The sequence below is a fragment of the Papaver somniferum genome, chromosome 8, assembly GCF_003573695.1.
Source record: "Papaver somniferum cultivar HN1 chromosome 8, ASM357369v1, whole genome shotgun sequence".
Taxonomy (NCBI): domain Eukaryota; kingdom Viridiplantae; phylum Streptophyta; class Magnoliopsida; order Ranunculales; family Papaveraceae; genus Papaver; species Papaver somniferum.
In genome coordinates this window covers 79,327,504-79,337,844 of record NC_039365.1, presented here as the reverse complement: position 1 = coordinate 79,337,844, position 10,341 = coordinate 79,327,504, and positions in this window count along the sequence as shown.

Genomic DNA, 10,341 nt, shown 5'->3' with positions numbered 1-10,341 from the left:
AGGGTACAAGTGGTCGATAATCCTAACTCTAGGTCAACACAACTGGCATATACAAGGGTTCCAGTGGTCGACTTTATTGAATTTATTCCAGTTGGTCTGATGGTCTGGTCCAACTCTTTTTTTTTCTACATTTTTTTTTTTGCATCTCAATCACTCTAATTCACCCTAGCATTGGTAACAACTTGAATCGTGAGCCCCACCTAATCACCTAGAGAAACATAGTTTAAAAACAAAACAAAATAAAAACAGAAGTGAAAAGGACTCAACGAGATATGGTGAAACTATCATGTTATTTCTAACACCTGAGCTCTGTGCTTTTATGAATAGACTCTTTATATGTTGCCATCTAGTCAGATTGATTCCTCAACTCCTACAACCAAAATGCTCCCATCCACTTAGATTGGTTGGTTCCATCCTTAATAAGCATAAATTTCTAGGCTCCGGAGTTTAATTATTGCAGCAAAAAGGTAACAAAAAGTTCTACCCCACCCCCAAACTTAAATCTAACATTGTCCTCAATGTTTCTAATCAAAGAACAGTACCAAAAATATAAGTAACATGAGGAAATAGTAAAGAGAGAAGTCGGAAAGATAGTACTTGGGTGAAGTGTAACAAAAAAAAAAAACTACCAAAATATTATACATCATACAAAATCGCCTCGATGGTCAATCAAGGTAAACAGGGTCCTCCAGAGGGACCTCCTCAACATCACCTGTAGGAAAAGGCTATAAAAAGGGCTTTAATCGCTGACCGTCAACCTTCGAAGAACTACTACCATCTGGTGTCTCAATCTCAACAGCGCCATGAGGAAAAACAGTACGGACCACAAAAGGACCGGTCACCGAGAGCGCAACTTCCCGGGGAATAGATGCAAACGAGTGTCATACAGAAGAACTTTTTGACCTGGAGAAAATGACTTTCGTAAAATATTACTATCATGCACAAGTTTCATTCTGTTCTTATACTCCTTAGCACTACCGTATGCATCTCTACGAATCTCGTCCAACTCATTGAGCTGGAGATTTCTTTGAGCTCCTGCCTTGTCAAGTGAAAAGTTTAAGTTATTAATAGCCCAATAGGCTCGATGCTCTAACTCAACAGGCAGGTGACATGCCTTGCCAAACACTAAACGATAAGGTGACATTCCAATGGGTGTCTTAAACGCAGTACAGTAAGCCCATAAGGCATCAGTAATCCTCGACGACCAGTCTTTCCTATTTGGATTAACTGTTTTCTCTGGAATACGTTTAATTTATCTATTGGAAACCTCTACCTGACCACTAGTCTGAGGGTGATATGGGATTGCTACTTTATGGGTAATACCGTATTGTTTCATTAAAAGAGAAAACAGTCTACTACAAAAGTGTGAACCTCCATCACTAATTATAGCTCGCGACGTACCAAAACGTGTAAGTATATTCTCTTTCAAAAACTGGACTACGACCCTGTGGTCATTCGTTCTACACGGAACCTCCTCAACCCACTTAGACACATAGTCTACAGCGACAAGTATATAAAGATAACCAAACGAAATGGAAATGGACCCATAAAATCAATGCCCCACATATCAAAGACCTCAATCACTAAAATAGGGTTCAAAGGCATCATATTTCTACGGGAAATGGTTCCTAACTTCTGGCAACGCTCACAAGAAACACAGTGACTATGGGAATATTTAAACAACGAAGGCCAGTAAAATCCACACTGTAAAATATTAGCAGCAGTCTTCTTAGCACTAAAATGACCCCACATGCATGTTCATGAAAAAAGGAGATAATACTAGACTGGTCACTCTCAGATACACATCTCCTAATAATCTGGTCCGGACGATACTTAAACAGATAAGGATCGTCCCAAAAGAAATGCTTAACCTCGGCTAAAAACTTAGAACGATCTTGCTTACCCCAATGTTGAGGGGTTCGACCAGTAACAAGATAATTTACTATATTTGCATACCAAAGTGATTGGGAAACAGAGAACACTTGTTCATCAGGAAAGCTATACCTTATAGTAAGGGAATCACTAGGGGAACTAACAACTAGCCTAGACAAGTGATCTGCTACTACATTTTATGCACCCTTTTTGTCTCTAATGTATGGGGAAAATTCCTGTAACAATAGGATCCATATAACCAATCTAGGTTTGGTATCCTTCTTAGATAAAAGGTATTTCAAAGCAGCATGATCTGTATAGATTATGATCTTAGAACCTAATAGGTAAGACCTAAACTTATCCAAGACAAACACGATGGCTAAAAGTTCCTTCTCGGTAGTTGTATAGTTCATTTGGGCATCATTCAGAGTTTTGTTAGCATAATAAATCACATGAAGTAATTTGTTTTCTCGTTGTCCTAAAACGACGCCTATAGCATAATCTGAAGAATCACACATAATCTCAAAGGGTAGGTTCTAGTTAGGTGCCTGGACTATCGGGGCAGTAGTGAATAAAGTTTTAAGCTTCTCAAAAGCCTCTAAACAAGCATCATCAAAGACAAACTTAACATCTTTTGCAAGCAAATTGCAAAGAGGTCTAGAAATCAACCTAAAATCCTTAATGAATCGACGGTGGGTAAAAAAAATTTAATTTTTTAAAAAACCTGCATGCCCTAGGAATGACCTAATATATTTTACGGTTTTTGGGGACCTGTAAAGTCTTAATAAGGTCAACTTTGGCTTTGTCTACTCTATACCCTTTGAAGAGACGATGTGCCCTAATACAATTCCTGATTTAACCATGAAATGGCATTTTTCCCCAATTAAGCACTAAATTTTTTCCTACACCTAGTCAACACTAATGTCAAATGATGCAAGCACTCATCGAAAGATGAACCAAACACTGAAAAATCATCCATAAAGACCTCTAAGAACCGTTCTACATACAGAAAATTGCTCATTTCATACAACGAAAAGTTGCAGGGGCATTACATACCGAAAGGCATGCGTCTATACGCAAAGGTACCAAAGGGACAGGTAAAAGTGGTTTCTCTTGGTCTTCGGGGCAATAACGATCTGATTATAACCGGAGTAGCCATCTAAAAGCAATAGTGACTATGTCCAGCTAATCGCTCTAGCATTTGGTCGATAAAAGGAAGGGGAAAGTGATCCTTCCTTGTGACTTGTTCAATTTCCTATAGTCAATACACACACGCCATCCCGTGGTCACTCGGGTTGGGATTAATTCATTATTATCATTCTGGACTACAGTGATACCTGATTTCTTGGGGACAACCTGAACAGGGCTGACCCACTTACTGTCTGAAATTGGGTAAATAATACCGGCATCTAACAACTTAAGCACCTCTTTTCGAACTACCTCTTTCTGTTAGGGTTCAGTCGACGTTGCATCTCCTCTAGAAGGTTTGGAGTCTTCCTCTAAATGAATCTGATGCATACACACAGTAGGATTATACCCTTAATGTCTGCTATAGTCCACCCTAAAGTTCTTTTTGTCTTGAAGTACATTTACTAGCCTACTTTCTGATCACTATCCAAATTGGAAGCTACAATCACAGGGTAAAGTCTCAGATGGGCCTAAAAACACATACTTAGAGTTCGTATCGGGTAGTGGTTTAAGGTCCAACTTTGGGGGCTCTTCTAAAGAAGGAATTAGGGTAGTCTCAGAAACTGGTAACGGTTCGAACCTAGCTTTCCATCTATCAGTGTCTAACACAGGGGGTAGAATCTAATAGAGCATTCACCTGTTCAATAGTGCTATCGTCGTCAAAATCTAAACCAAATGGGATAGACAACTTTCTAATGGGTCTTCAGACAAGATGTTTGGTAATGACTCCTGAACTAAGGATTCTATCATGTTCACCTCCTCAACACATGTGTCATCTTCTATGAGGTTTCTATGACATTAAAAATGTCATTTCATAGTCATATTGCCAAAAGATAAACTCATAACACCATTTCGACAGTTAATGATCGCATTAGACGTAGCTAAAAATGGGCGACCTAAATCACAGGGTATCTGGTTCTCTGGGTCAGGGACAGGTTGGGTATCTAGGACCACGAAAATCCACTGGATAAATAAACTTGTCGACCTCAATAAGAACATCCTCGATAACACCTCGAGGGGATTTTAACAGATCTATCAGCTAACTGCGAGTGTCATCTGAGTAGGTTTCATTTCACCAAGTCCTAGCTGTAAGTATACATGGAATGGCAGTAAGTAAGTTCACACTGGCTCCTAAGTCAAGTAAAGCTTTTTCTACCGGAAGTTACCTATTGTGCAAGCAATGGTAGGAGAACCGGGTCTTTGTACTTGGAGTTGTGGTGTTCTGAATGATTGAACTTACGGACTAGCTAAAAAGCTTCTTATGGACGCTAAGTTTTCGCTTTCGCGTAACATATTCCTTAAGGAACTTGGCATAAGCAGAGGAATTTGCCTAATTGCATCTAATAAGGGAAGGTTTATGGTAACTTGCTTAAAAACCTCCACTATGTCATTAAAGTTAGATTCCATCTTTGTTGGTACTAATAGCTGAGGAAATGGGGCTCTAGGCCTAAAATCAGACCTTTCAGGAACCGAATTCACATCATTAGAAACTTTATCAGTCTCTTCAGCTACTGGTCCTGAGAGGTGATGTAACACCCCGAATTTCGTGCCCGGATCCCATGTCCGAAAACCCGAAGTGCTACTTCGATACCATAGACGAAGCCCGGCTACTAAGCCCAAGCTCATTAAATAATTTATCCGGGCTTAGTTAATTTATGTTCAGTTCAGAAATTCTGTTGCAGCGGATACATAAAAATTCTTTTCGGAACATCTAACCGTTAATGTGACGTGATTTTTAATTTACATGAACCCTAAAGAAATATACTTTATCAGAAAAATTAATTTCACCGTTAAAAGTTCCAGATTAAATCCAAAATAATTACGTTTTTAAGAAAGATTCATAAAACAGAAACTGACGCCAGGTCACTCAAATAATTTTACCGAGTCCAATACGAATCCATAAATTATTATGATTATATATTCTGAATCCTAACTTATCGCCTTTCCAGTAATAAAATTTCTAGGATTTTTAGTTTATCTTAAATACCTTTTGACCATAGTCAAACGAGTAGTTGACCAGTACTGCAGAAACGCACAACAGTGACGATTCGTTTTAGAAAAATCATATCAATTCACTCACAACTTAAAATTTTCTTTGGTCGATCATTATGAAAAGATAAAAGAACCATCTTTGAGTTTTCAGTAGACTCTAAAGGCTAAAACATGACAAAGAATATTTTAAAAAAAATAGACAACTTCAGTAAAATTGAATCTGACAGAAAACGTCTGATCCTTGTACAGTGAAAACAATTGATTTAAAAATACTTCTGGAACTCAGAAAATTATGAAATTTTTATATGTACATATTGAGAGATTTTTACATGTAACATAAAAAAATGAGACAAAAAAGTATTATATAATAATTATGATAGATAGTCAAACTGACATGATCCAAAAATTTCCATTATTCAATCAAATAGAGTAGTCTAAACAAAGCATTGTTTTCTTTGATTATACATTAACCCAATAAGCTTTAAAGCTTTAACAACCAATAAATAACTAATTAAATCATCTAAAAGAGTTGATGATATTTTATTACAATCCCAATCATAAATCCTATGCAAACTACTGATAATAGCACCAAAACCGATCTCTACGCTTTTCCGCCATTAACTCCTTGTGGTGCCATAAAATCTGGAATTTTTTTTGTCATTAAACGACGTGAGTTGTGACACCCAGTAGGAAAAGAAGCAACAAAACATTTTATCAAACATTTTCAATTCTTTTTTTAAAACAACTAGTATGGTTAATAGCATCACAAATACATGGAAACACCACATCCATAAGAACAATCAAATCAATCACATCAAATCCGCTCGCCCCAGGGAGCCCCACGTGGTCTTAGGGAACAAAACCGTTCCCAAGGATATCTCGTATCCCATCATAGTTGTTTTTAAGAATCACAATCTATGGACCGCAGCCCAACATACATAATCATACTCACAACATCGATTATCATTCATATATGAATCAAAACTTACAAAAATAAAATTAATTAAGAGAAACTTAAATAAAAAGAAGGTTTTTGATTGTGTTGCGCCTACCTCGTATCATAATCCAAAACCGCACCATAAAGCAGGCAGACTCTAAGAAATAACTCTCTTCCAAAAATATAGTCTCTGCGTTTCTGTGTTTCAAAAGACGGCATCTCATTCTCTATATATGCGTACATTCCCAAACCCCCTATTCATCCTAGGTTTCGCATCATTCAAGGGTTGACATGGTCAAAGCAGGTGACGTAACAACTATGGGCAGGTGGCAGAACCGATCAAATCTAGAAATTCTTTTTCTATTCGATCCTGGCAAACTTAGTAGCTTACTAGTTAAGATGTGATATACGTGGACACTAATTTCTATAGCAATTCTATTTTACAAAATTTTAATAGTTGACCAGCAAGAAAATTCACTAATCTCTGGAAACCCTATACAAAATTAAATCCCACTACTGTTTGTCTAGAATCCATAAGAATTTCACGTGTCATAAGGCCAATCAAGGTCTTCCCAAAATTTGAATGCAGTGTCCCCTAGTCCTCCCCATAACTCCATTGACCAAAACTTTTATAAAGTCAACAGAATATAACCTACTAAGTCACTAATCAAGGCTTCGTATAAAAACAATATTAAATTAAGAAAAAAAATGATAGCCAGGTATCCTATCTTTATTCCCTTTGCTTTGTGTATGTCCACTTCGTACTATTTCCATTCCCGTCAATTTTTAAATAAAATCAATAAGTTACCAAAATACCCTCTTAAGCAAAATGACCTTTTTACCCTCACAAGTAAAATGACACAAATACCCTTTGGCATTCAGACGGATTATTACAACCTCACACGCTTCAAGAAATTTAGCCCCTAAATTCAAGTACGTTAGTAACAAAAAAAATTCAAGTTAAAAAGAAAAACACCCAACTGATTTTATCGAAACACAATTAATGTTGTTTGCGCAACAACTAGCTCCGAGAGGATCTAATTGCTGCTCTGATACCAAACTGTAACACCCCGAATTTCGTGCCCGGATCCCATGTCCGAAAACCCGAAGTGCTACTTCGATACCATAGACGAAGCCCGGCTACTAAGCCCAAGCTCATTAAATAATTTATCCGGGCTTAGTTAATTTATGTTCAGTTCAGAAATTCTGTTGCAGCGGATACATAAAAATTCTTTTCGGAACATCTAACCGTTAATGTGACGTGATTTTTAATTTACATGAACCCTAAAGAAATATACTTTACCAGAAAAATTAATTTCACCGTTAAAAGTTCCAGATTAAATCAAAAATAATTACGTTTTTAAGAAAGATTCATAAAACAGAAACTGACGCCAGGTCACTCAAATAATTTTACCGAGTCCAATACGAATCCATAAATTATTATGATTATATATTCTGAATCCTAACTTATCGCCTTTCCAGTAATAAAATTTCTAGGATTTTTAGTTTACCCTAAATACCTTTTGACCATAGTCAAACTAGTAGTTGACCAGTACTGCAGAAACGCACAACAGTGACGATTCGTTTTAGAAAAATCATATCAATTCACTCACAACTTCAAATTTTCTTTGGTCGATCATTATGAAAAGAATAAAGAACCATCTTTGAGTTTTCAGTAGACTCTAAAGGCTAAAAAATGACAAAGAATATTTTAAAAAAAATAGACAACTTCAGTAAAATTGAATCTGACAGAAAATGTCTGATCCTTGTACAGTGAAAACAATTGATTTAAAAATACTTCTGGAACTCAGAAAATTATGAAATTTTTATATGTACATATTGAGAGATTTTTACATGTAACATAAAAAAATGAGACAAAAAAGTATTATATAATAATTATGATAGATAGTCAAACTGACATGATCCAGAAATTTCCATTATTCAATCAAATAGAGTAGTCTAAACAAAGCATTGTTTTCTTTGATTATACATTAACCCAATAAGCTTTAAAGCTTTAACAACCAATAAATAACTAATTAAATCATCTAAAAGAGTTGATGATATTTTATTACAATCCCAATCATAAATCCTATGCAAACTACTGATAATAGCACCAAAACCGATCTCTACGCTTTTCCGCCATTAACTCCTTGTGGTGCCATAAAATCTGGAATTTTTTTTGTCATTAAACGACGTGAGTTGTGACACCCAGTAGGAAAAGAAGCAACAAAACATTTTATCAAACATTTTCAATTCTTTTTTTAAAACAACTAGTATGGTTAATAGCATCACAAATACATGGAAACACCACATCCATAAGAACAATCAAATCAATCACATCAAATCCGCTCGCCCCAGGGAGCCCCACGTGGTCTTAGGGAACAAAACCGTTCCCAAGGATATCTCGTATCCCATCATAGTTGTTTTTAAGAATCACAATCTATGGATCGCAGCCCAACATACATAATCATACTCACAACATCGATTATCATTCATATATGAATCAAAACTTACAAAAATAAAATTAATTAAGAAAAACTTAAATAAAAAGAAGGTTTTTGATTGTGTTGCGCCTACCTCGTATCATAATCCAAAACCGCACCATAAAGCACGCAGACTCTAAGAAATAACTCTCTTCCAAAAATATAGTCTCTGCGTTTCTGTGTTTCAAAAGACGGCATCTCATTCTCTATATATGCGTACATTCCCAAACCCCCTATTCATCCTAGGTTTCGCATCATTCAAGGGTTGACATGGTCAAAGCAGGTGACGTAACAACTATGGGCAGGTGGCAGAACCGATCAAATCTAGAAATTCTTTTTCTATTCGATCCTGGCAAACTTAGTAGCTTACTAGTTAAGATGTGATATACGTGGACACTAATTTCTATAGCAATTCTATTTTACAAAATTTTAATAGTTGACCAGCAAGAAAATTCACTAATCTCTGGAAGCCCTATACAAAATTAAATCCCACTACTGTTTGTCTAGAATCCATAAGAATTTCACGTGTCATAAGGCCAATCAAGGTCTTCCCAAAATTTGAATGCAGTGTCCCCTGGTCCTCCCCATAACTCCATTGACCAAAACTTTTATAAAGTCAACAGAATATAACCTACTAAGTCACTAATAAAGGCTTTGTATAAGAACAATATTAAATTAAGAAAAAAAATGATAGCCAGGTATCCTATCTTTATTCCCTTTGCTTTGTGTATGTCCACTTCGTACTATTTCCATTCCCGTCAATTTTTAAATAAAATCAATAAGTTACCAAAATACCCTCTTAAGCAAAATGACCTTTTTACCCTCACAAGTAAAATGACACAAATACCCTTTGGCATTCAGACGGATTATTACAGGTGAGATCCTGGGGGTGAACTACATTATGTTCACTATCGGGCATGGTTACCTTATTGTCTACAACTCTGCCACTTCTAAGGGTTCTAACAGCATTCAATTGATTCGATGGTCTTGCACCTAATTCATGAACTCCTCTAGGGTTGGGTTGGGTTTGACTAGGAAACTTACCTTTTTCTCTCAAAGAATCACTTATCAGACCATCCTGGGTTTTTAACTCGGAAATAGCCTGACTATTTTCTTGTCCAATCCTGTTACTAGCTTGTAGACTTTGTTCTACGGATAACTGGAATTTTGCAGTTTGCAGAGTTAACAAGGCAAGAGATTCCTCTAAACTCAGGATTTTCTTATCTGACTGATTCTGAAACTGAGCTAGTCCTGAAGGATTCTTAGTATAGCCAAAACCTGGGGAAGCATTAGAATTACTAAACTGACCTTGACTTTGTTCCTTAGACCACGAAAGGTTCGGATGGTTTCTCCAACCAGGATTATAGGTTTCTGAATATGGGTCAATATTTTGACGGTTATCAAATCTAGTGTTATTATAAAGAGCATTGGCCTGATCTTCAATATTCTGGCCTTCCGAAAAAGGCTCCACTCTACCACTAGTCTGGCCCACTTCTAAGGCTTCTAACCTTTTTGCTATAACAGCAATTTTGGCATCTGATTCATAGCCTCCTTCTACCCTATTAACGTTTCCTCTACTTAAAAGAATTGTTTTCTGGGGTGCCCTACTATTTTCCCATTGCTGGGTTTTTTCGGCGATTTCATTAAAAAATTCCATCGCCGCATCAACAGTTTGGTTTTCAAATCCACTAGTGCATAGAGACTCAACCATGGTCGTTGTGGAATAATCTAATCCCTCATAAAGGATCTGAACTAGCCTAACCTTTTCTAAACCATGATGAGGACACTGGGATAATAAATCATTGAACCTTTCCAAATACCTATATAAAGATTCTCCCTATTGTTGTGAAAATGTGCATATTTGCGTCC